Source organism: Agelaius phoeniceus, chromosome Z, assembly GCF_051311805.1.
Source record: "Agelaius phoeniceus isolate bAgePho1 chromosome Z, bAgePho1.hap1, whole genome shotgun sequence".
Taxonomy (NCBI): Eukaryota; Metazoa; Chordata; class Aves; order Passeriformes; family Icteridae; genus Agelaius; species Agelaius phoeniceus.
In genome coordinates this window covers 44,481,665-44,507,725 of record NC_135303.1, presented here as the reverse complement: position 1 = coordinate 44,507,725, position 26,061 = coordinate 44,481,665, and the positions used below count along the sequence as shown (strand labels likewise).

Genomic DNA, 26,061 nt, shown 5'->3' with positions numbered 1-26,061 from the left:
GAGACTATTCAAGGTTTCATTAATTGATTGCCCGCATGTGTTGAATTTTTTGTATGCTTTCAAATTTTTATGTTTGTAATTTTTCTAAAAGTAACAGAGGAAAGCTAAGTCATGCTGGTGATGAAAAAGGAAAACTCTCTTAAAGAGGGACATAAAACATCTCCTCTACAGATCCAAAGGGTACCTAAAGGGCTGAGGTAGTAAATGCCTTCTAGCCATTTCTGTGTGCTTTGAGGTTGTGTATCTGACCCTGCTTGAGTCCAGGTGGGCATTGCAACACACAGGGGCAGTCTGGTGCCAGCACCTGATCAGCTGATTCAGGGCTTTCACATAAAATGAAACCAGTACATTTGATGTAGAAGGGAGTAAAAATGATGTACTTTGAAGTCTGTCATAAAAATTACCTTTAAGTTTAAATTGGGCTTAACAAAGCCACAGCAATTTCTTGTAGACTCAAATCAAAACCATAAGCTGGCCACTTGAAAAAGGAAAGAGGATGAAGTAGGCTCGGATTTTATCCTCCTTTCCCAAGAAAACAGTGGTTATGATAGCATCATGGTTATATACGTGCCTGTATTCTTATTGTCCCCTGCTAGCCCTTTGTATAATCAAGGGATAAATTAAGGGATGAAAATATAAAAAATGTATGTATTATGCCAGGGCAGAAAAATAGATGTACACAAATTTTGTTATCTACCAAGGAGACAAAGTGAATTTAGTCCTATCAGGCACAAGACCCCAAAACAATACAGAAAAACAGGCGGAGAACAGCCACAGGAAAACAATCCTTGTAAGATCCACTTACAAAATTTTGGTTCTTTCAGAGCATCCAAGCACACCTAATACTAAACAGCAACATCACAATATGTTATTCCTACTAGTTCAAATTATCCAATCGGTGTAATTCTCCATCTTGTATTCCCAACAGTGGCAGAGACTAAGCAGTCCTCAATCATTTGATGCTAAATTAAATTGCATTTCAGTTTGCTTGTACTGACAAAAATTAATCTGAAGACCTACTTTCTTTTTTTTAAGCTGTGTATTTTGCGTAGTAGGAAGACGAAAGAGCCTTAACTTTAACAACTTTGCAGTATGAGATTAGAATAATAGGGCATAGATGACTGAATCGACTCCTGGTTAAATTCAGCAGAAATAAATTGATTGATTGCGTTCACAGCTCTGGTTTCTGGCTTCTCTCCCAGCAGCAAAGGAGCAACTTCCATCAAACATGCTGGTGAACGTAGCCATGGCAATGATCCAGACTGCAACATGACTACAGGGAATGGAGAAGCAGGCACCTTTCTGTTCAGAAAGTCAGCTGTCCTTGATGTGCTTTTAAGCACTCTAGTAATTTCTGATGGTTAGAAAACAAAGGGGTTGTGGATTGAAGTTCAGGAAAAGAATTGTCTGTAGTTTGTCCTTTCTGGGCTCTTCTTTTGTTACCAAAAATAGGTTCTGCCTAAGCAAAGCTGGCAGGTTCTTGATATGCTTTAATTATTATAAATCACAGAAAAGAAAATGCTGTCCTCAAAGGCACTGTCTGTCCCTGTTTGAGTGTATATAACCAAATGGATCTTGTCAACTACACCTACTGCATTTTTTGAAACATCTTTCCACGGAGCATTTAGAGGGATGCAAACTTTTAACTTTTGGGGACAATGGAAAGGCAGTTACTTGTTTTCGTTGTTCAGTTGTTTTAACAGGGAGCTTGTCTGAAAATTATTTTACTGTGTCACTGTTTTTTAACCTGGCATTGTCCTTATGTTTAGGCCTTTCCAAATACCTTAGGAAATTTGGACTTTGACAGATTCTCTTTTTTAACCTACTCCTTCTTAGGGCTGTGATCCTGCAGACTCTCTGTATGCATGTTTTATTGTCTTTAATTTTGTACATAGAAATATGAAACACAGTAATGTCAATGTCAAACCGTTTCTGCAGGGCAGAAAAAAGAACTGATTCTGCCTGAAAGCAGGGAATTGGTAATGATATAAAAAAGCAGTTCTACCAGTGACTTAAACCTTTCTACTATCAGAAAAAAGATTATTTCTACTGCTATTTGTTCAGATATCTTTGTGAGGAACATTATGGTTGCCTCATAAAAAATAGAAAATTGTTTCAAAAAGGGTCACTTTTCAGGCTTTTCTTACAGTGTTTGTGAAGGTTGCAAGAGTTACTTCTATTATCTTTATTTGCAAGTGTTAGGAAATAGAAGTTAATCAGTCACAATAGAGTATTTCCTTCCAAGCAAACCAATCTTCTGCCCCAGTCACAACATGCTGGCAGCTTCTCAGGTACCCATCCACCTTTTCTCCTCCGGTTTGGCAGCCAGCAGTTCCTAATCCAACCTCTCATCTAAGAGGCCACAGATTCGGTCCTTCCCTCAGGCCAGCTAAGGTTCTGCTTTGACTCTGCCACATGGAAGCTGCTACCTCACTTCATCTCCAGTTTGAAGAGAGACAAAAGTTGGGCCCTTCTGTGACAGTACAGTTGGGATCCACAGCAGGGCAAGAGGCCACCTTCTTTGCCTTTCACAGTGGGAAAGGAAGCACAGTAGTTTTCAACAAACCTGGTTGATTTGCTGCTATTTTCTGCAAACCTGTTAAGTGGACGGTTCTTGGTCAATGTTTGCCCCACTGCTCTTATTCACAAAACACCTTCAATTTCGCATGATTATTTGTCTTGCATCTTTGTCAGGTTGTACCCTTGTGGGTCTCTGCTGCTTGAAAATAGGGAAATTTGGGGTTCGTTCACTCAGTAAAACCAGGATTTCCCAAACTCATTGTGCATTGCTGTTAGGTTTGCATTTTTTCCACCTAAGAACAGAGACTTTGGCATATAACCACCCTACTTTTAGTTGAGTGTCAGTGAAATGGGTCTCTGCTGTTATTCTCTCTTTCCTCCCACCTTCTGCCTCTTTTTTGTCTGCAGAAAAGATGGGTCAGATGGGAAGGTGTAAGAAATCTTTGTAGGCATGAAAAAGAAAGAACTTTTTTTCCAGTTTGTGTGTGTATATATAGTCAGCTGGGAGAATGTATGTTATGGTTGGGTATTTTCCCTACTGAGACAATCAGTACAATATAACTGCGAAGGTAAGTATTCTGTACACATGACTGTGCATCAACATACTCCCAAAAATGCCATGGGTTAGATAAATCAAAAATCGCATTAGCTGATAAAACAGTAACATGGATACTGTTATTTATTCTATCAGTCAACCCTGAGATAAGGGTTTGTGTCTATGCTGATGACTACCACATCAGCTGGGATACTGTTATGGAGGCAAACTCCTCCAGAGCACTGTGTCTGCAAGGAGCTCTGTGAAAGAGGAACATGGGGCCAAGGTTTTTACTGCTACTGCTACAGGTTCTATGGTTGGTCAAAGTCTCACATTTGTTGCCTAAACTAAAGTTAGGTTTTCTCCCAAAACCTAATTTAGGTTTTAGGTCTCTTCCCAGAAGCTGTCTCTTCCCAGAAGTAATTTTCCTGCTCTCGTCTGCAGTCGGGCAGCCTCGTCTGGAGACCAGTGTGCAGTTTTGGGTGCCATAACAGAAGGTATAAAGCCATTAAAGAGGGTGTAAAAGTGATGAAGGGCCTTGAAGGGAAGCCATATGAGGAGCAGCTGAGGTCACTTGGCCCATTCAGCCTCGAGAAGAGGAGACTGAAGGGAGACCTCAATGCAGTTGCAACTTCCTTGTGAGGGGAAGAGGAGGGGCAGGCACCGATCTCTTCTCTCCAGAATGTGAATTTGTGACCAGTGTCACAAACTCACAAAGTTCGTGGATCAGGTGACCAGTGACAGGACACAAGGGAATGGCCTGTAGTTGTGTCAGGGAAGGTTTAGGGTGGCTATCAGGAGAAGGTTCTTTACCCACAGGGTTGGGTACTGGAACAGGGTCCCCCCAGCACCAAGCCTGACAGAAGTATTTGCACAAAGCTCTCAGATACAGGCTGTGACTCTTGGGGATATCCTGTGCAGGGCTGGGAGTTGGATTTGATGATGCTGGTGGGTCCCTCCCAGCTCAGGATGGGCTGTGATTCCGCAGGACGCGGGCTGACCCTCGGGCAGGGTCGTCTGTGCTGGGGCTGGGGCAGTGTGTGCTGAGGCCCGACCGTGTGCGCTAGGGCCGTGGGGCGCGCTGGGCCCAGGTCAAGCCGCGCACGGGCAGGGGCGGAACGCTCGCCAGGGGGCGCCCTCCGCCGCGGCAGGGCTGCGCGGGGGCCCGGGGCCGTCGGGGGTGGCGCCCGGGGGGGCGGGACGGGCGCCGAGCTGAGCCGAGCTGAGCCGAGCCGAGCTGAGCCGAGCTGAGCCGAGCCGAGCCGAGCCGAGCCGAGCCGAGCCGACTAGACTAGACTAGACGAGACTAGACTAGACTAGACTAGACTATAGGCGGGGGAGCCAAGCCAGGCTGTTGCGTTCTTTTCCTGGCCCTCAGGCGAGGAAGGCACCTGAAGGAGCGGCGGCGCCCAGAGGGGTGGGAGGTAAGGCTGGGCCGGCGCACGAGAGGGTGGAGGGTCGGTCCCGCCGCCCACAAACTTTCCGCCGTGAGTGGGACGCGTTTGCGGTGCGGCAGCGGCTCGCCTGCTCCCTGCTGCGCTCGGTCCAAGCGGAGGTGACAGCCTTTCCCAGCTCCTCCAAGCCCGCGGGGACTGCCGTGCTTGGGGGCTCGGCCGGTGCCAGCCCCGCGGGGTGGGGCTCCTGCTGCTCCGCGGCCGCGCTGCCCTGGCGCCCCCGGGCCTTCTCCTGAGGCGGGCGCGGGCGGAGGCGGAACGTGCCCCTGGTGCCGGCCGGAACGACCGGTGGTGGGCGCTGCCTGGGAGGATGGGATGGTGCTGGTGAGCGCGCTCCGCTCCGAGCAGCAGCCCAGCACGAAGGTGCGCTTTCCCAAGTGCTCATCTTTCCTTTTACTTCTCTTTTTTCTTTTTTTTTTTTTTTTCTTGGGGGGGGAGGGGGTGGGCGTTATCTGTTCATTTGTTCGTTTCCCTTTTCCCCATCCCGTCTCTCAGAGGTAGGTCTCCGTGTCCTTCCTCCAGAGCTTCAGGAGCCGGCTCGGTGCTGCGCGGGAGCCGCGGGCTCTCTGGACCTGCTGCCCTCGGCGGGTGCCCGAGCGCGGCTGGACGAGCTGGGCTGGGCCGGGCCGGGCCGGGCGCAGAGCTCCCGCCGCCTCTCCGCACCGTGCTCTGGCGCAGGGAGGCGAGGTCCGGAGCCCTGCGTGCTGGTCCTGTTGTAACCGTGTAGAGCAGAGGGGTGGGAGACTCAGCAAGGAGCTTGTCGTCTTCCGTGGAAAATGCTGAGACACAGCCTCTTAAAAAAGGGCAATTTTGCTGCCCTTTCTTTAATGCTGTGGGCGAAGTTAGTGTCTCAAGAAACGTGCCGTGCAGCTGACCTGCCAGGTCTGTTGTAAAGACACAGGCTCGAGGTGCTGGATTTTACTTTTAGTTTTCAAGGTTGCTCAAGGAAAAATGATTTGTGTTAAACTCCTTGTTCCCTAGTGGAACACAGTATCTGAAATCCCTGCAAGTCTTTGCAGTCACAGTGTGACAGCCTGACAGCTGCTGTCTCAGAGACGGACCCAGGGCTTGTTACGGAGAAATGCTTAATTGCCGGTGCAAGGACTCACACGCCCTAGAGGTACCCACTGTTGGCTTAAAAGGGAACTGCAGTGCAAGTGCAGGCAAAGGCTATTGGAGAGTCCTGCTTGAAGGTGATTGACCCTGCCGATCATCTGTCTTCTGGCAAGACTGCTGCCAGCCAGCATTTGAAGGTGTAGAAGCCTTCTTGCTCCCATTTGATGGTCAAATCAGCCTGTTCTGGGACTGGTTGTGGACAGCTTTCATAAATAAAATATTCTGATTGAATAGCTGTATGGTGGTCTAAAGGATAATGGTGTTTGAGGACTCTTCCCAGCCCTGCCTAAATTTCAGCAAGTTTTTATATAGGCATCAGGATTGCCTCTATTCTCCAAGATTTTTAGTTGTATTTTACACACAGGTATAAATTGTATTTAATAGGAGATACTTGTGAGACAATGTTCTGGACATACCTAACTGGACAATTTATGTGCTGGTTGCACTGCAGTAGGTAGAGGAGAGCCCGTTTCCCGCTTTTCCACAGCAAAGCATGTTATTAAAGATTTGCACAAGTCTCTGAGTGGACCAGTAATTGTGACCTGTAAGCAGGTTGCGCTTCCCTGCTCCATGGCACACAGAAAGGAGCATTCCGGGAACACAAAAACAGCTCAAAAAACCCCAAACATAAGAACAACAACAAAAACAAACAAACAAACAAAAAACAAAACAAAACCCCCAAAAAACCCCAAAACCAAACAAACAAAAACCAAAACAAAACAAAAAACAAACCAAAACAAAAAACCCCAAAAAAACACCAGAAGGAGGAAACTGATGTTTTTTAAACAGACAATATGCACATCTGAAAGTGGACTGTAGGGTAGAAAGAAAAGGAGCACAAGGTAGAGTACAGTCAAGCAATACTGAATTCCAGAAAGTGCTAAAGAGAAAAGGAGGTGGGTGCAGAATGGCAGGATGTTGCTTGGCATCAAGCCTCTTGCAATGATGATTTTATGCAGTTTGCTGGTGTGTTGGTGTAGTAGCTGATGCTGCTTAGAACGCATTAGCGAGTGATGTGAGACTTGGGACTGGACCAGATCACTTCAGTTTTTTTGCTGGTGTTTCTCTCCTGAAAAATATTCTTTATTAACTGCCAGCAAAGTACTTGGAATCGTTAGGCCCCTGGGGAAGGTATTTGTGTTTTGGAACAGAAACTGAGAGAAACAGAGAGGTCCTAGTGCCCTGGGAACCATGACCACAGAGTAATTTGGAATAGCAGTTGTTTAAAAATGTTATAGGACAAACATGGTGCTCATCTTTGTTTAATATTTAGTCTTTATCACTAGTTAGGTAAACTGATATTTTAGATGGAATTTTTTAGGCAAAACACAGTGCTATTTTCAGTCTTCTGTTTTAGGGTATTGTCTCAAAATTAGAGACTTTGGCACCTTTGACAGATAGATAAATGTCTTGTGAGCCTCTTCTGAGCCAGTGACTTAGGCAAGAACTGTCCAGATAAGATGGAGAGAGAAACCTAAAATGAGTCAGCTAGAACTGGAATTTTAAGCTAAGTACTGCAGAATTAAATTTATTTCCAGAGAAACTATACTGTGCTATTCCACTAAGGTTGTGGTGATGGGTAATTAGCGTATTAGTATATTAAAGGAGAAATACTTGCGGAGGAACTGCAGATACGGCTGAAGATCATTTATGTGTGGTGTAACTGAGAGGTTCTTTTAAAGGCATTTGGACCAGACAAGAAAAGCAGAGGAGGTTTTGCTCACTGTTCTTGTTACCCAGTCTTGCTGCAGCACTCCCCTTTCTCTTTTGTGCTAGTTCTCATATGCAGTGGGTCTTCTTCTCTGATTTTAAAGCTTTACCTTTGAACAAAACTATGGATTTTATTTGTTTGGGTATTTTGGATAATTTTTTGTTTGTCTGATGGGCTTAGGAAAAGGTTCAACAACTATTAAAGCAGGACAAGGATGTGAGATTGGAAAGAGGGAAAGGGAGGAAGAAAGAATGTAAAACTTGGCCATCTGGTCTTGTGAACCATCACTGTTGTTTGATTTCCCCTGGAAGGATACCAGGGGACTTTGCCTAATCAGGTAGCTTAATGGGACCACACTTTTTAACAGCAGGGGGCTCTTTAGCCAAGAGTTTCTAAGAACTGTTTGGTCTAGGAAGTCTGTCATCGGTTTTAATCTAAGACATGTGCTGCTTCTGCTGTTGAGGTCATTTGCTTACCACACCAACACAATCAAATAAAAAATAAAAAGGTTGTTTTGTTGTTGTTTTTTTTTTTTATTTTGAAGATTCAACATACCCTTATGCTGACAAAAGGTGTAGGTTTTTAATCTAGAAAGAATTTAGTAGGTTCTGTGGATAATAGCGTGCAGTATATCCAGGCGGTTGGTAATAGATGACCACTTCTGTCTTAAAAATAACTTTCTTTCTGCTATAGTGAGCATTAGTTTTGGATCTTGGATTTTTGTTTTCTGTGATTTAGCACTTACTACCACTTGAGTATAGAAAAAATGAAAAAAAAATTATGCCACTCTAAAGTTTCAAAGCAAATTCTACCAGATAGAAGAATGCACCCTCTGGAGAGGGTGCTGAACAGGTGTTTAAAGCAGCCTCATGAGCCCTCATACCAGACATTGACTTGGGTGGCACTTCCAGTGTCCTGAAACTGGAAAGGTGTGATGGGGGGCTGATTTCTTGCCCTTTGGTTATTCATTCCTTACTTCAGCTCCTCATCTCCGCAGAATTGCAGTTTATCTTTTCCAGCTCACAACTGTCTGTATTTCAAAGTAATCCAACCTTTCATTGATCAGTACAATACAGTACAAATGCTAGGAGCTTTAACTTTTTCTTCTTTTAACCAGGAAAAAAAATTAAGAAAATCTTGAAATTTAGTCACCTTTTTTTTCTTAAAAGAAATTTTAAGTGGCTTTGAAATTTTTACTAGTTTTAATGATTAGTAATTATTTTCACTTTCCCATTTTGGTGTCTCCCTCCCTCCCCCCACCCCCTCTTTGTTCTTGTACCCACTGGCATGGTATTAGAGTGCTTGATGAAGATAGACATTGAAGTGGTGTCTATTCACAGATATATTGAAGCCAATACAATATAAAAACCTGAACAAACAGACATGGTTTTGTTTCTTTTGATCTCCAGTTACAGCAGAGATAGAAAGTTACAAAAAGATTTATTGTAAGAGTTATGTGTAACAGCATTAGTCTAGAATTTTTCATGAGAACGTTCAGTACTTAATTTTTAAGTACTCTTTTAAAGAAAAAAAAGTCAATACTTAGTTATTTGACTTTAAATAGTAGAAGACCATATTCAATTTCAGAAAATGCAGTTCTTTTCACAGGAGTAGAAAGTTGCATATTGTTTCCTCACGGAGGGTTAAGACTGAATTCCAGGTGAGAAATGTGAAAATAGTATTGGTTACAGTTACTTCTTTTTTCTTCTATAAGATACAGTTAACTGTAACTTGTGAAAGCACAGATTTTTTACAGAGAGCTAGCATGGGCAGTTCTTAAATAGCTGTGTTCCCTATAAAAGCTTGGCTGATGTCAGTTAGGTAAGCTTACCTGAATACCCCAAATTATCATCTAATGAGGTCTCTCTTCCTCCCTTTCAAAAAACCCCAAGCAGCCTGCATTTTGGAAGTGTGAGTCACAATTGACAATGAGTTAATAGGTATATCTTTTTTCTGTTCATTGAAGCACCTCTCCAGAAGAGCAGATGGAGGAAGTGAATGTTTCCATGCTGTCCAGGGATGAGCTCTTTTTAGGTCAAGGTGCTGTCATTACCTAACCAAAACATGCTGTGATTCCATGGAGAACTGATAGAATCCAGTTAGAATCCACTAGGCTGTGCAAGGTTGTTACAAGTCATAGCTGCTGAAGTCTGTGCTGATTCTTGGCGTTTTAGAGACTGGAATCTAAGTGTAGAGCAGAGCAAAGAAAGTAAAATATAAACATAGGTACATATTGATACAACCTTATGTCATCTTGCCTGATACATTATGCATAGGGAGACCTTAAGGTCACGGCCTTCAGTTTGTCAACTTCCTTGAGTTTGTTATCCAAAATTGGTTTACTTTAATTCCCCACAGTAACCACACATTAAAGGCAGCAAATTAAGGAAAAAAAAATCAGAGTTAAGTGTACTTGAACATATTTTGCAGACATCAAACATCACTTCAGTGTCAATGTAGTTGCAAAGTGTTTAAATTAATAAAACAGAGACTGACTAATAAAGTTGGGAATGTTACATTATCTATGTGCCGAACTTATGTTCCCCAAAAAAACAGTTAAGAACTGAGCTCTTCTGTTGGTAATTGAAAGCAGAATTATATTCAGGAGTCTGAAGCCCATTCTTTCCTCCCTGTCTCTGTAAAGAAGGAGCATATGAGAAGGGAGTGGGTGGGCCTGATTTCCCTAGCCCAGTGTCTAATTTGGATGCCTAAAATTAGGCAGTTGAAAATACCCTGTTGTTGCATTCCTGGAATAAGGAATTATACCAATTCATTGCAATAGCTGCATGCAGAATCAGTTTTCTTCCCCTCCACCACAAAGTGGAAGGGATTTTTAAATATCTATTTCATTTGAATAAAGGAAAGGAAGGCAATCCAAGGTACAATCCAGCCATTAAACTTCTTAGCAAAATCTTGAGATTCTGTCCACAGGTAATGGTAACAGTACATTAATTTTTTTGTCAAAATAATCCCTTTTTCTTCCCCAGTTCCAGAAGTCATGGACATATTTTAACTCCTTCTTACATTCAAGTTTGACACGTTTAATTTATGATGAAAATATATGAGAAATGAGATATTCTTGAAGATATATGAAATCTGAGGTGGAAAAAAATCCATGTTAGAGGTTTTCCAGTTTTCAAATTAATAGGGAGTGATACAGAGACCATAGGGTATTCAAGATGTCTTGAGTAAAGATTAAACTGATGAAGATGATAATTTGAAGTGTTGCTTGATTCTGCCTGAATGAAGGAAAGAAAGATAGAAGAGGGATGGAAGAAATTTGTTAGTATATGTTCATTCAGTAGTTCTTTTCAGAGTAATTTTGTCTGCTTATGAACTTGAAGCACATTGAATGCATACATATTTTACATAGTGTTGTGAATCAACATGTCCTGAAAATCTATGCTATAGTTATTCAATATGCTGTATAGAAAGCTATATATATAAATCTGTCTATATATATATAAAAATATAAATATATAGTTCATATATATTTATTTCATATTTGTATATTTCACATCTATAAATATATCTCCCTAGGCTATGGAGACAATTATACTTGCAAAATAAAGATCAAAGCTGGTAATTGACTTTTCTTGTTTGGGATAATCTGTCATTATTTTTTGAGTTTAAAGATGTCTTGGTCATCTTAAATTCTCATCTGTTTTGTAAAATAAGATCTTCATAATGCATAAGACTACAGGACGGTCTGTCTTCCTTATGCATGTCTGCATCTTGTACTTTTTTCCTGAGTGAAAGTACTGCAAATAAAAAATCTATGCAGTAATGTATGTAAATTTTTCAGGTTGTAAAACAACTGTTATTTTATGTGGAAAGACTACAAAACCTTTTTAAAATAGTGCAAAGAGACAATACAGGAGCAATATCCACTTGTATTTTTAAAGACCTACAGAAGCAATGATACCAAATGCCCTTTCATTTGAGTACTCTTCATGTTTAACTTAGAGCACTGAATGTTTTTTGAAAACAAGTCCCAACTGTCAGTTTGAAAATTATTAAAATGTGGATATGAAAAACATACCAAGATGAGGGAAATTATTGTATTATTAAAAAGAAACAAAACATAAAAGAATTTACCTCTTTATGTAGTTTTTTTTCCAAAGACTGTCAAAAATTCTGTGACATGTTCTCAGTTCCATTTGAGCTACTTTCCAGGAACAATGGCTGTATTGCTTATCTTTTAAGAAATTGGTGATTCTTTGAAAGTACTTTTTTATGCTATATGTCGAGCTTTTTAGGATCCATGTTTGAAAACTGTTTCTTGCTTTTGATTGTTCTTCTGACAAACATGTCTCCAGTTCTTCAATTTGATGATTAATTCTATTTTGGAAGCTCTCAATCTTGCTTGTATTCCAAACATCAACAGGAAGATTTTGGGTAAATAGTTGGAAGATGTGTTGAAGAAACTCATAGATGATCCTTATGATGTTCTTCTGTGTAACCTTGGTAATCTCTACAGGGAATCTGAAATCAGTTGTTTTGTTGAGACATTGCTGGGGAAAATAACCACCCATTTTCCACAGAAAGTTCGTGATATGGTAGTTCACTTTGTTTCCTTGGAAAAGACAAACTGAATGTGAGATTTTGATGTACAATGCCATTATCATGCAAATTTGCAGTAAACTTCTCTGAACCATAATGGTCATGCTGCTGAAGCAGTCAGCACTATTTTCCTTTCCTTTTTGCAGATCCGTTAGCTTGCAGTTTCTTGGTTGTCTTATCTTGCTTTCCTGCTTCTCTTTCACATCTCTGAATTTATTTCATCTGTACAACACACTGGGTATTACTCACTGTGTGGGAGTTGCTCTTTCTAACAATGGTCCTGCCAAGGTTTACTGTTTATTTCAGTTTCACATGGTTGCAAAGGTTTTGCTCATTTCTGCTGTATTTAATTGAAAAATGAGTAAATCAGTCAATCCAGTGATTCAGAGGATATTGGCAGATTAGCAGGTTAGAATGTGGTAAGAACACTTCATCTTCTTACATTCTTATTAGAATTGGCAGTCCTGCTTGAAAAATTTTACTTTTATGCTTAAGTTGGCAAAGACAGTAAAAGATAATCACATCCCTGGCTAACAGATATGCAACCAAAGCAAGATGTAATTTTATTGATTTAAGAATAAATATCTTTTTAGTAGGATAAATTGTTTTGTTTGGGCAACGGCTTAAATTTTATTAGCAAAATAACCTTGTTGTTGACACAAGCATTGACTCTCTAGGGCATATGTTGCTGTGACTATGTTGGCAAAAAAAGTAGTATATACAACTCTTGAGACAGATGCCTTTTTCTCCAAAATCTTGATAGCTCACTGTTCAGAGAAGCTTTGTTCTACTCCATCACTTGATGAATCAGCCTCAATTTTTAAATCCATTAAAGAAATCATGCTTTTACCTAAAAAAAGGGAATTCCTTACATTTCAGATTAAGAAAATTCTTGTTCTGAAGCCTCCTCCCATTGTCTCAAAGTGGGTTCTTTCACCTGGTTTGTGAGAGAGTCTGGCTCTGCTCATCCACTGAAATGCAGAAGAAAGCATCTTTTAAATCCAAACCAGTCACATCAGTAATTGTCCACAGTTATTTGGTGTATTGCTCTTAAATCCTGTTCCTTCTGACTTTCTTGTTCCTCTGGAGTCTGGGTCACTAGTAAACAGATTTAAGCCTTCTGTGCCTTACCTTGTGAGATGTATAGAGCCTTCTGACTCAAGCGTTTAACTTGCATAATAAATCTCATCCTAGAAAAGACAGCAACATTCTGGCATCTAGAAACTCATGAGTGAGTTTAATGTCTCCAATTGGCTACTCTGTGAGTTGCAGGAATGGCCATAAAGCTGCCCCAAAAATCAGTGTTGTAACTTCCCTTAGCCCTTACAGATAGTTTTTATTCAATATGTGTCTCTGCTATTTATAAAAAATACTTTTTTTTCCTCTGGTTTTACTGGAACTAGAGGGTCTCCTGGGGATTCCTTGATATGTCCCCCGGGTCCCCTCATTCATTGTAAAAAATTCTCCAGCATCATAATTTTTCCATGTTTTCAGTGACCCTTACTGGCTACAAATACCACATTGATTTAGGCCAGAATAGTGTGTGTGTATTTGTGCAGAGGAAGTTGGGGCCTGAAAGGCCTTGCTTGCCTGAAAGCCCCTTGCTTATCATGTTTCTTTCACCTTTGTAATACCAGTCTCTTTTCTTTCCACAGTAACATGGTAATCAATCTAGCCTAAGTATGACCCCAATTAGGGTAACCTGTTAGGTTAACAGTTTTCAAAAGTTGAAACCAACAGATCACTTCCAATTTGACAATTATGAAATATAAGAAAGGACATGTATAAAACCTGGCAGACCCCTGCCGCTTGTTTTAAAGTTGCCTGTATCCCTGCTTGCTTATTTCCCTGAGTCTGGCCAGCAACAGGACTAAAATCCATACTTCTTATATGCTCTTTATTTTGATCCATATTCTCTTCATCCATCCCCACTCCTATGTTATATGGTGTGAAAAGGAGGGAACTAACATTCACACATCTTCTGCCTCATCCCCCCTGCAACACACTATCTTTACCTTAGTACATGACATCAGCATATCTCCTCCCAACATATACTTTTTCTGAATACCTGGGTCTCTATACAATGTCATAAAAGCATCAGCATAAACCAAAACTTATCCCATTTACCAAGTCAGCAACAAAACACCAATTCCAAAATAAAACCACAAAAATCCATTTTCCCTATTCACCAATTTATAAGGTGTCCACTACTGCTTACAGTATGTATTCATTTTATCTTTAGTCATTGGATCTTCCCCAGCTTACTCCAGCTTTTCAAAATAAGACCGCAAGAGCTACAGGGTAGAATTGTTGGACTAGTTTGCCAATACTCAATTGCTGAATTCCATTATCCTTAGGTCCAGACCCTTAATACAAATAATTTTTTGCTCTCTGTTCTAACTTCTTGTTAGAAGAAGTTAGAGACAGAGAAAGGAAAAGCTCTCTCTTCCATCACACAGTTTTGTCTGTAACAATTTTAATGCCTAGTCATTTATTTCCCAGTTCTGATCTCCTGTTGTTATTTACACAGTGCCCTGACCTTGTGTCAGCAAAGACAGGAGGACACCTCCTCTCTTTCACACACTATTTATGTTGTGTACAGTGATAGTCACTGTTCCAAATCTTTCTTATCCAATTTACACAGAGCTTGAAGTTTTCAACTACCAATCCCACTGGTCAGCCCAGGACTGCTCACACTGATCAGTTACAACAAAATGAAATTTGATACTCACCAGTCTAGAAATTCACATCACTTTTGCCCTTGTTCAAATATCTCTGGAGTGTTTTACCTTTGAGTTGCTCACCGCCTCGATGCTGGAGAGGATTTGATGGAGTCTCCAACCAAACTGGTGCAAATTCTATTTGATCTGATTCTCCTTTGCTGGTAGCAGAAAGGTGATCTGGGCAAGGCAAGGCTTTATAGTTCCCATTGGATCACCTAGATTGTTGTCCCAAAATGGGTTCTTTCATCTGTTAATGCAAGAGATGATCCACACACAAAGGTGAGGTATTTGATTTATTTAGAGTTCTGCTCAGAAAGGGGTGCTGGGTGACAAACCTGCAAACCCAGCACACAGACTATCAAAGCTTTTTATTGTTTCTACATTTTAGCAAACAAAGGCATTAATGTTCATTTGTTAAAAGTTACATAATTCTGCTATTAATTAGTATTCTGTCTTCTCTTGGTTAAATTATTCCCTTGCTTCTTTTGCTAATTAGTCTGCTCACTCAGTCTTTCTCTTCCTTGTGTTAGTGTGTTTCTTCAGTCCCTGGTCATTATTTTCCCTTGCCAGAATTACCCTTTACCCAGCTGAAGTGTTGGCTTTTTTACTTCCTTATCTTGGGAGTTCTGCCAAATGACCTTGTGGCCTATAAATTCTGCATTCTTTGTGTCTACTATCAGTGGTGCATCATTCTCCCCCAGCTCTGCTAACCTCCTGCTAGGTCTGTGATCATTGAAGCATGACAAGCCCTAAACCTTAACAAGACTATTCTACGAGCAAGTAAATAATCTTTCTAATACCTGGATATCACTCCTGTGAAAACAAGCTCTCAAGGGGACTGAATTCACTTGTGTTGGTAGGAAAATGTCCCATCTTCAAGACTACTCCAGCTGGTGTAAGGCTGAAATTTTTCTTCCAGGGTCTGGCTGCTATACTTCTCTGACTGTCAGTTCTTTGGGCCAGGTTGTAGTAGGACTGCAGGTAGGCACCACTTGATGAATTCTAAGTGTCTGAATCAATCTGAGCCTTTGATAATGACACTTCTAAGAAAGTGCCACTAAGCACTCTGGCCTGAAATTGAAGTGCTTGGTTGGTTCCTGAATATGCATTAGCAAAGTGCCATGTTTCTATGTATCACTGACTTCCTCTAGTGCAGTACCACCTTTTGAATTCATTCCTATAATCACAATATAGGAAGTCACTGGTGGTTGGAAACAAAGACTGAATTGACCATTAAGATAAGCAAAAATTATGAAGTATTCAGCAGGCAGATTTGCTTTTCTTCTTGTGGGAATCTTTATGGATTGCTAATTCTAATAGTGAACAAAAGTGATTTACCTTTATGTTATTCAGTCTGCATAATTACAGGATTATTTGAAAAAGAATATGGGAAATGTATAAGTTCAGAAATATTTGATGTCCTGATTTCATTTGGAATAGGATTTGGTTTTTTCCTAATTGCATGATGTGTTTTAGATTCAGCAGGAGGATAGTGTTGATGAAACACTAATGATTTGGCTGTTGCCATTAGGACTGTTGTTTCCTGTGTTCTGCCAATGAACAAGTGCAGAAGAAGTTGGAAGGGAGCCCAGCGAAGACAGCTGACTTGAGCTGGTCAAAGGGATATTCCACACCAGAGAACATCATGCCCAGTATATTAACTGGGGGGAGTTGTACAGGAGCTGCAGATCTTTCACTGGCCAGTAGGTGATGAGGAATTGTATTGTGTATCATTTATTTTTTTTGGGTTTTATTCCTCTTTATCACTATTTTTGTGGTTGTTGTTGTTTATCATTGTGATGATAATGATATTACATTATGTGTCGTTTATTAAACTGTTCTTACTTAAACCTATGTGTTTTACTTTTCTTTCAGATTTTCCTTCCCACTGGGGAAGGGGGAGGAGTGAGTGAGTGACTGTGTGGTTCTTGGTCACCAGCTGGGGTTAAACCATGACAGATGCAAGCAGTGAAGGAATTCCACAATGATCTTGAGATTAGAAAGTATTTTTTAAAGGAAAAATAAATCCTGTTAATGCTTGGAAGGATCTATTATTGTCTGACAGAGTGAAACATTGCTATGGATAAGCAGTTTGTTTTAGCAAACCGGTGAATGACTTCAGTAGTTACACGTAGTATCCTAGTAATATAAGAACTCTCCCACAATTATTCTTGTTTTGCTTCTGCTGATGCTAAGGCTGTAGTTATGTTGTGGTATTGTCACAAATTATCTACACACAGAGGTCTTCAGAGAAGTTAGTTTATGAATGAAATATGTGGTAGGGATGTCTTAGTGTTTGAAAGACGGAAAAGAGAATCAGGAGGACTACGGTAGATTTAGCACATTGATTTGCCACAGATGTGTTTTTAATTTTAATTTGGTGTACATGTGTATGGATCTTTTGCATTAAATGGAACATTGATTTAAGTCAAATAAGGACCAGTTCTTTCATCTACTAAAGTAACTTGAGAAATGGCTTAGTCCTGTGTAACAAAGTGGATCTGATTCACTGTTCAGTGGTTCTATTCTGTTTATACACTCTCATACCTCTTTTCCTTCCATTGTCATTTCATAGGAAACCCATGAAATATTTGATTGTTGTGGGAAAAAAAAATAAAAATTCCAAGTGGAGATTAAGCAGTATGGAGTGATTGTAAGTGATGAAGAAGAGAATATCCTGTGTAAGAACCTTCAGGTTAGGGTTAGGGATCAGTGACCGGTTTGCTTTGTGCAGCTTGTCTAAGGACAAATCAGGACAATTGCTTCTCAGAGTAGCTGGAGAGGATTTGATGGAGTCTCTAATCAAACTGGTGCAAATACTATGTGTCTACCTAATATTATACGTCTACCTAATATTATGCATAACCTCCCTAATTTGGGGACATCTGAGGATCCACATGGAGATTACCATCTTCTAAATCAGAACTCTTCTTTCCTGAAAAGAGAGGAAGGAGATAAACACATTCTACCTTGTAGTGCAAACCAGCCACCCTGTGACCAAGCACCTCACACTGGCCCTTTCCTTGTCTCTTCCTGTAAATAAGAAAATACTTTTCCTGTGGAAATGAGAAAAGTGGGCTTGAATGACTGAGTCAGAAGCTATGCATCTGTGCTTTAGTTTCAGTGCTTCAGGATTTTGCATTTCATTGTGTTCTTGCCTCCTAAACACTTCACTGAAGTCTGGTGGATAAACCAAGATCTGCTGAAAGAACCTTTTTTTTTGTCTAGTGAGATAGAATATGGTTGTTTGGTTTAGATTTTTTTGGTTGCTTCTTTTTGTGGTTTGTTTTTCTCAACAACAACAACAACAACAATAATAATTTTAAAAATCTGTCTGTCACAGATTTTGTATGTCTGTAACAAATGTGAGCATCAAAATGTCTTGTAGTTATGCTTACATAGCCTGTTATGTTTCAGTGAAGGCTAAAGAACTTTTGGACTGAGGATCCCATTTTGCACCAAAGCAGATAACAATATGAACATTTTATGGCTCATATGGGAGGTGAAAACAAAATCCAGAGGATAAAGCTGAAGGTCTGGTACAAAGGACTAGGTGTCAGCTGAATGGAACTGAGATCCCATATCTGAATTCACCTAAATGAATTTATCTAGGTTCAAAGTTTCTTAGTTTTCCTGTATTTTAACTACATCTTTCTTTACAAAGTAGATATATCTAGTTAGTACGTGTCTTGGGAGCGTTATACAGTTTTACCCAGACTATTTGTCAAGATTGTCTAATGGAAGCATTATGAAGAATGCAGAAAAAAAAAAAAAGGCTGAGACCTGAAAGTCAGTTTTGACTTTGGGCAACCCTAAATTCTGAGAGATGCTACTTTAGCTACTTTAGCTTCCATATTGTCTTTGTTTCCCTCAGCATTGCCCTCTTTTCTTGCTTAAGAAATAGTAGTGATAAACTCTTAGTTTATGTGATAAAAACTTGCCTGTGCTCCACAAGGTAGTGCAGAGAAACATTGGCAGGTGTGGACAAGCCTTAGTAACCCTTTCCGCGGCTGCTCCCAGCCCCATCACTGGATCCTATCTCCTCAAACCCAGAGGAGCACAAGGGACAGTGGCAGACAAAGACCCAATCTAAGGATTCTGAGGAAAGGCCCCTTCCAGCATTGTGCTGGGGCAGCCTCATCCCCATGGCGTGGGAGAGAAATGCATCAATATGAGCCCGTCCTGGAGCACCTCACAGACTTCCTGGTTTTGCTGCCTGGAGGTAGAGGACACATTGCAGCACACAGAGGAAGACAGGACTTCTTATGGGATGCTTAGGGGAGAAACTAAAGGCAGGAAAAGGAATAGAACTGGGTTGTTTGGGAAGGAAAAAGCATGTGAAAGTAAAGGGAGGAAAATGACTGGTCATGTTTAAACAGCAGCTGGTCAAAACTCTTCTCTATTATGACCTGAAGACCATCATGCCCTCCCAGTAAACTCCATTTCTAAATATTTTCCTGGATGAGGGACTGTTTGACTTTCCAAAGGAATTTCCATCTGGCTGCATTGTCTGACTCTTTGGGTTAGATTTTCATGACTAATGTTCTCATCTGCTTACAATCAATTGTAATAAACAGTTAGACTAACTGTTATTGTTCATCTGTCTGTAAGAAGGTCATCTTGGCAGCTAGTGAAAGAGTGGTTATGAAAACACTACCCCAGAAATAGGAGATACAAGGTTCCTAATGCTTTTTCACCTGTATGAGTTAGTGCTAGTCTAGTTAAAGTTGAGGTGTCGTGTGATAAAAGAAATCAAAATGCCACATTAGATTTGCTTGGTTTTCCTGCTGAACAGTATTTTTGTTTCTGGGAAGCATGCATCACTTTATTTTTCCCCTGGAAAACCCTTACGCCTGAATCACAGAATCCAATAAACATAATAGGAAAAGCTCCACTGACTTGTTTACCCACAACTGCAGAGGAAATATTTCACACTGCATGTATTTTAAGAGATCTCCATCAGCCAAATTACTCCTGGGAGCAAGCCTCTAACAGGACATGAATGATCTCAAGCTTAAGGTGAAGTTTACTGCACACAGCCAAATTGATGTGATGGTTAACTCCTACCCAAAGAGCTGGTCCTTTTTCTCTCCTGTTTGGCCTTATTACTGTTTCAGCTTGGAAAAATAGTGTGACTGGAAAGCTAATCACCTTTCCTTTCTCTGAGCAGGAATGATGGTGATGAGAACAATCCAGAGGAGCACAGCCAGTAGGGTGAAAGAGTGGATTCTGTCCCTCTGCTCTGTTCTATCTTGGTGAGACCCCACCTGGAGCACTGCATCCAGCTCTGGGGGCCTCAGCACAAGAAAGATGTGGACCTGTTGGAGCAAGTCAGGAGAAGAGCTGCTAAGTTGATCAGAGGGCTGGAGCACCTCTCTTATGAACACAAGCAGAGAAGGTTGGGGCTGTTCAAGGCTCTCATAAACCTTGCCAGGAATGTGTGACCAGAGAGGTTCCTGTAACAGGATGGATTCTATGTTAGGAAAAGCTCATGTAGCCCCATGAAAATATGACTGTATATGTTCTCCTGTGTTCAGAGAAGTGCCTACAGTACCGTCCATTCTCACAGAATCACAGAATAGGTAAGACTGGAAGGGGCCATAGTGGGTCCCACATCAGCTCCAACTTCCTCTTCACACTATATCAGAAGCAGTTCACATTTCCTGCTTGAAGACCCTCAGTGAATCCAGTGATATTCAGTTGATTTGCTGTGTAGATTGTGACTCTAAAAACTAGAGAAAAAACTACTGGTACTGTCCTGTTTGCTGCTTAGAATTTTTTCAGAAGTCTGTCTGTGGAAGAACTTGCACAGAACCTAAAAATTAAGTGGGTTCCTAAGCCCTGTCTTAGTCTTTGCTGAGTAAGCAGTTGGACTGTATGGGAGTATATCACTTGTGGAATTGGTGAACTGGCATGAGTCTTTTAATTGTGTGACTTTAGTAACTGGTCATTGGCACCCTTGCTTATTTTGAAATTGCTTAGCCACACACAACAGGCAATTGAAGAAGGTTGCATATGACAGATCAATGTTTTGGGCAGGACAAAAGTTCTGAACACAGGAACTTTTGATGTACTGAAGCCATGAACAGCTCACTCTAATGCTTATTTCAAAGTCTATTGGAAGGAGAGCTTTGAAACCCGTGATGAATGTACATGTAGAAGATGTCAAGTTTGTGCTATCCATCAGATGTTTCATTTACACTGTGAATTTATTAGATCCAAAGGACTCCATTATCCAGTGGAAATTGGGATATATGTTGTGTTGAGCAGGTTCAAGCTGAGAGGGGCCAAATCTGTTTAAGAATGTATTTGGAGTACAGCTTTATGAACAGATGGCTGCTCCAAATGAGGCAACTGTGTTTTCCTTCCTTGATCTCTATTGGCCTGGTGTGCGACCTTGGACAAATGGCTTGCTCTCCTATTTCTTGCTTCCATCTGCTGTTCCCAAAGCTTTTGAGGAGACATAGTTTTTACATGATACAGTGGTTTTGATGAGAATTTTGTGGTTATATCTTACAGCAAAGAGAGCAGTCATTTGAAAACCTGATCTTTCACTATTAAAATAAAGCAGCTTTCATAATCTGATTTCTTTTGTTTATTGTACTGATAAAACTACCAAACACAACTTAATTACATTAATGACCTTTATAGAATTATAATGAAGGAAAACTTCTCTTAGATTGTATATCTTATTATGCTTGCAGGTGTAATTTCTTATCTTCTTCATTTTTATAGTGCTTTGCATTAGTAATTTACTGGTTTTTGCAGGTCATCAAATGTGGCATATTGCAGGGGCAGTGTGCTTCCATTGGGATGCATGGAATGAGACAATCCAGAAGTGTAACATATAGTATGTAAGATATTGCTGGCATTCCACTGTAATCCCTGAACAACATCTTGATTTCACATTATGCTTAAAAAATCTTGTCGTGCAATGAAAGTGCTTAGGTTGAAAAGCCTTCTACTGAAGCAGTTTGGAGGAAAAGGAGAGGATAAGCTGCTAAAAAACAGAATCACAGAGTATCCTGAAGGGATACATGAGGATTGGAAGGGATACATGAGGATTGTCAAAGTTAACTCCTGGCTGTTATCTGTAGGGTACAACACAGGTTAATATGATTTAACTTCCTTAGTCTCTTCTTTAGTGTTTTTTATTTTCAAAATCCTTTGCAGGTAAAGGGATTTTGCATTCCTTCCTGACTACATATTTAAGCAGCTTCTCTCTCTTTTATGAGGAGTCTGAAGGGTGCAGAACTTTCTTTCTTCTGTTTGCTTCAGGTAATCTTAAGTTCTGGTGTGATCTGCTTTACAAAATACAATCACCCAAATGCAATCCCCAAGTCACATTAATTTTTAGACAGAATTGCAAATTATTAATAAGCAATCTCTTAGCAGTACAACTGGAGCACAAGCTGGGAGATGCCTGTGTAACCCAGCTCTCCCACTCAACCAAATAGGTTTCCTGCAGAGTCTCCAGAGTTTTCAAAGTTCTCAAGGCTTTTCCATTGAGACAGACTGCAGAATCCACGTGGCATGAGGCATCAGAGTCTGCTGTGATAACCTCAGTAACTAATAACCTCTTTTCCATGTACTATATTCTGCACCATACTGTAAACTAACATGTTAACATAACAGAACTTAGCAAATAAATAAAGGCCTGAGAGAGAGCTGTGGATCACCAATACAGCTTCCTGTTTTCCAAAGTCTGTCCTACTCATGTTCTTATCTAGGAACCTAGTTAGGATTAAAAGATGGTGTCATCGGTTGGCCCTGGACAGTTGCCAGATACCCACCAAAGCCATGCATTCACTCCCTTCTGCAGCTGGACACAGGAGAGAAAATTTAACAAAGGGTTCCTGAGTTGAGATAAGGACCAGGAGAGACATCACTCATCAAATTATGTCACATGCAAAATAGGCTCAACTTAGAGGTATGCATTGAATTTATTACTAAGAAAATCAGAGCAGGAAAATAGGAGTAAAATGAGCCCTTAACAACACCTTCCCCCTACTCCTCCCTCTTTCCAGCTCAACTCTTACCTTAGTGGTGCAAGGAGACGGGGAATGGGGGTTATGGTCAGTTCACCACCTGAGGCTGCTCCCACTGCTCAGGGAGAGGAGTCATTTTCCTGCTGCACCCTAGGGTCTCTCCCATGAGAGACAGCTCTCCATGAATTTCTCTGATGCAGCTCCATCTCCTTAACAATAGCTCCCTGTGACCTGCTGCACGTGACTCCCTCCCTTGGGCACCAATCCCCCTCAAACTGCTGCAGTGTGGGTCACTCTTCCATGGGGTGCAGTCCATCAAGGACAGGCTGCTGCAGCCTGCGGGCAGGGCCCCTCTCTCCATGGGTCTCCCAAAGGATCACAGCCTCCTCTTAGGCATCCACCTGCTCTAGCATGGGGCTCCTCCACAGGAGGCAGGTGGATCTCTGCATCCCCCGTGGAGCCCTGTGGGCTGCAGGGGCACAGCTGCCTCACCATGGGCTGCACCACGGCCTGCAGGGGAATCTCGGCTCCAGTGCCTGGAGTACATCCTGCCTCTCCTTCACTGACCCTGGTATCTGCAGCATTGTTCCTCTCACATGTTCTCACTTTGCTCTTCTCTGGTCACAATTACAACTGCACAACCTCTTATTGTTTTTCTTTCTTCTTAAATATGTTAACACAGAGGTGTTACCACCATTTCTAATTGTTCCAGCCTTGGCCAGAGGCACATCTGTCTTCAGAGCCAGCATGAGTTGGCTCTGTAAGACATGGAATAAGTGTCCAACATCTTGTCACAAAATCCACCCCAGAATCCCTCCCTTTCCTCCCCCCTGCCATTTCCAGAACCAGGCCGTGGAACTCCAGTACAGATGCTCATAACTCAATGTCTTCTAAGAAAAAATAAGGTAGGTATAAGAAGTTAATTTACACCACAGTAGAAAGGTTCACACCATAACAGGGAGTAAATATGATTTATTAGATAAAAAATTTAACTTTGAGAGTCTGAATTCAACTGGTTAGAGCCTTTTAATTTAAAGGCTCATGGCAACATATTTAATACAGTGAAAATAAAATAAGGTGACTGATAGCCTGTAATGGCACAAGTGGACGCCACAAAAGATCATGTCAGGCTGCTAATTGCCTTGATTCTAACTGTAATTCCCTGTATCTTACCACTATCCAATGCCTTTTCCAAGAGGAAATACTCCAGGTTTATGTACTTTGCTATGAAAATAACCCACACAACTTACACAAAGGCTTTAGCTTTTGCCATGTTCTAGCTGTGGCAGTGGCTGCTGCACTTGGTCCTGCTGGACTGCTGTATTTATTTGTGCCAGAGCCAATGGCACAAATGTTGTACATTATTGAAGCATTGATTAGCCTGAACATACTGCTGGGCTAGTGCACTCCAGAGGGCCAGAAGGCTTCCCTGGTTTTCATGCTTTGAGGAACAAAAACATTGAGAACTGGGCTGGGATGGTAACCAGAAAGCCAATACATTTTTATGTCCTGGGGGCGCAGTGATGAAGCATCAGTGCTGGCTAGGTCACTTGGCTTGGGTGATCAGGCTGTGTTCACTGTGGAATTGTCTATATGTCTCTTCAAATCATACAGTCAAAATTCAGTCCTATGCCTTTTCAGAATTTAGTCCTTTTTAGACCATGCCAGTCCAGAGGCATAGTTGTCTTACTTTCTACTCTTCATGAATGGTTTTCTACTGAATTAAAATACTGATAGATGTTAATTGAGAATTCCTGGGGTTGCTTGTTAGGAACTTTGTTCAGCATTTATTTGTTGTAGTATGTGTGACTGTTTATTATGCCATGCAATTTGACATATAGTCCAGAAAAGTGGTGTTGCTGAGTTATTTTTTGTAATCATTGTATTTCTAAGGGAGGGCCATTAGCTGCTCATAATATAGACTTGTTCTCAGCAGTGCAGTAAGTTAAGCTGATGCTACATTGTTGTGTTGTTCATATTGCTCTTTCATTTGTAAATTGTGGCATTTAATTATGCACTAATGATTGTTTTTAGGTAGCTGCAGTAATACTATCAGGCATTTATCCTACATTCACCACAAACTCACTGTTTTTCATTATCAAAGCTAATTTTCTCTTTAGACAGGTCAGACTAGTTTTATTAGTTAAACTAGAGGAAGGGACATGCAAAATGTTTTTAAACGTCTCTTAGACTCTTGAATTCCAAGATTTATTTCAAAAGCACTTCATGGGAAGCACACAAGAAATCAGATCAGGGCAAATCTTTGTTTGCCCTGCAGACTACTCTCTTACCTCTTACATTCAGTAGAAAGAAGATGGTAGAATTACCATCAGTGGGCTGGTTTAGAATGGTATTATAAAAAGAAGCAACTGTGACCAGTTCTGAAATTGTCGTGGTGAGGGAAACTTGGACGCTCAATATGAGTGTTTAGCAAGCTTCGTTTATTGAAGAGAGCATCAGACTTTTATGCACAATAAGTAATAAGCTCATACATATTCTGCAAGCTAAGCAATCTATTGGCTATACTACAATATCAGCTCTTCCTTGTACCTTAGAGGTTACATCTTTCTTTTCTCATTCTCTCACTACTTGTTATTGTACCACAGCTATGCTCAAGGACACAGTGTTTTGCAGGTGCAGGGGCCCAGATTAGCTGCATCCTCCCGATTCTTGGTCCAGAACATGGCCCCTGTCATGTAGCCATTCTTCCACATGAAATGCTAAATCCTCTTTGAGAACTCTTTCTAAAAGTGTCCTAGTTAGGAAGTCCTTAACATCACATTGCATCTCATGGTTGATAGGTAAAGTATTTCCAGAGTTGTTTTTTCCCTTAAACAGAAATAGGTAAAAGGGACTGTTACTACTTACATTTCACAGGGTCATCAAGTTTTCGCCTGCAACTAATGTTCCACGGCTAGCAAATACTTTTTTCAGATCTGTAAACATGACAGAATGTGTTATGGATATGATAGCAGAGAAAACTGATACACAGTCTGCAAAAACAGACGTAGAAAATTGATTTGAAATTTTACCTAGTGTGGGGAACATGTTTACCCACAAAAAGACATCTGCTTTACTTTAAGAAGGTGTTAACTGGGTCATAAGTTAAGTCTTCACGAGACAGTTTTGTGCTATTCTGTGCTTCTCTTTACCTCTGTCTTGGGAGAAAAAAGTTTGCCTCAGTTCTTATTCTCTGCTTAGAGCTTAAACGAGAAGATGTGTTTCTACTCAAAATTTATTCCTAAAGATTTTTCTGTGTGCATGCTAGTGTTTCAACTCAAATGCAGACAGTAGGATAATAGTAGGGATCATTTTAGTTTTCTGGGATACTGGGGCCTGGATTAGTTAGATGATTCCTTGTATTCCCCATAGATGTCTCTACAAGGGATTTCCTCAGTCCAGTTCATTATACCTTCTCACAAAAAAAGAAGTGCAGTTGAACCAATTCACT

General features: G+C 40.9%; 1 protein-coding gene across 8 annotated transcripts in view; it reads left to right on the top strand.

Annotated features, from left to right (window-relative positions):
• The first annotated feature begins 4,274 nt into the window (after positions 1 to 4,274).
• Positions 4,275 to 26,061, top strand: part of MOB3B (MOB kinase activator 3B) — an 86,660-nt gene continuing 64,873 nt past the window's right edge. For 3 of the 8 annotated variants that reach the window (XM_077171248.1, XM_077171245.1, XM_077171247.1), the window contains exons 1-2: positions 4,275 to 4,479; positions 16,154 to 16,325. The gene's annotated coding sequence lies outside the window, so the exon portion shown is untranslated. Of the gene's footprint in view, positions 4,480 to 4,554; positions 4,873 to 16,153; positions 16,330 to 26,061 lie in introns of those variants that run through there. The other 5 variants (XM_077171246.1, XM_054652159.2, XM_077171251.1 and 2 more) reach the window with 3 other exon arrangements.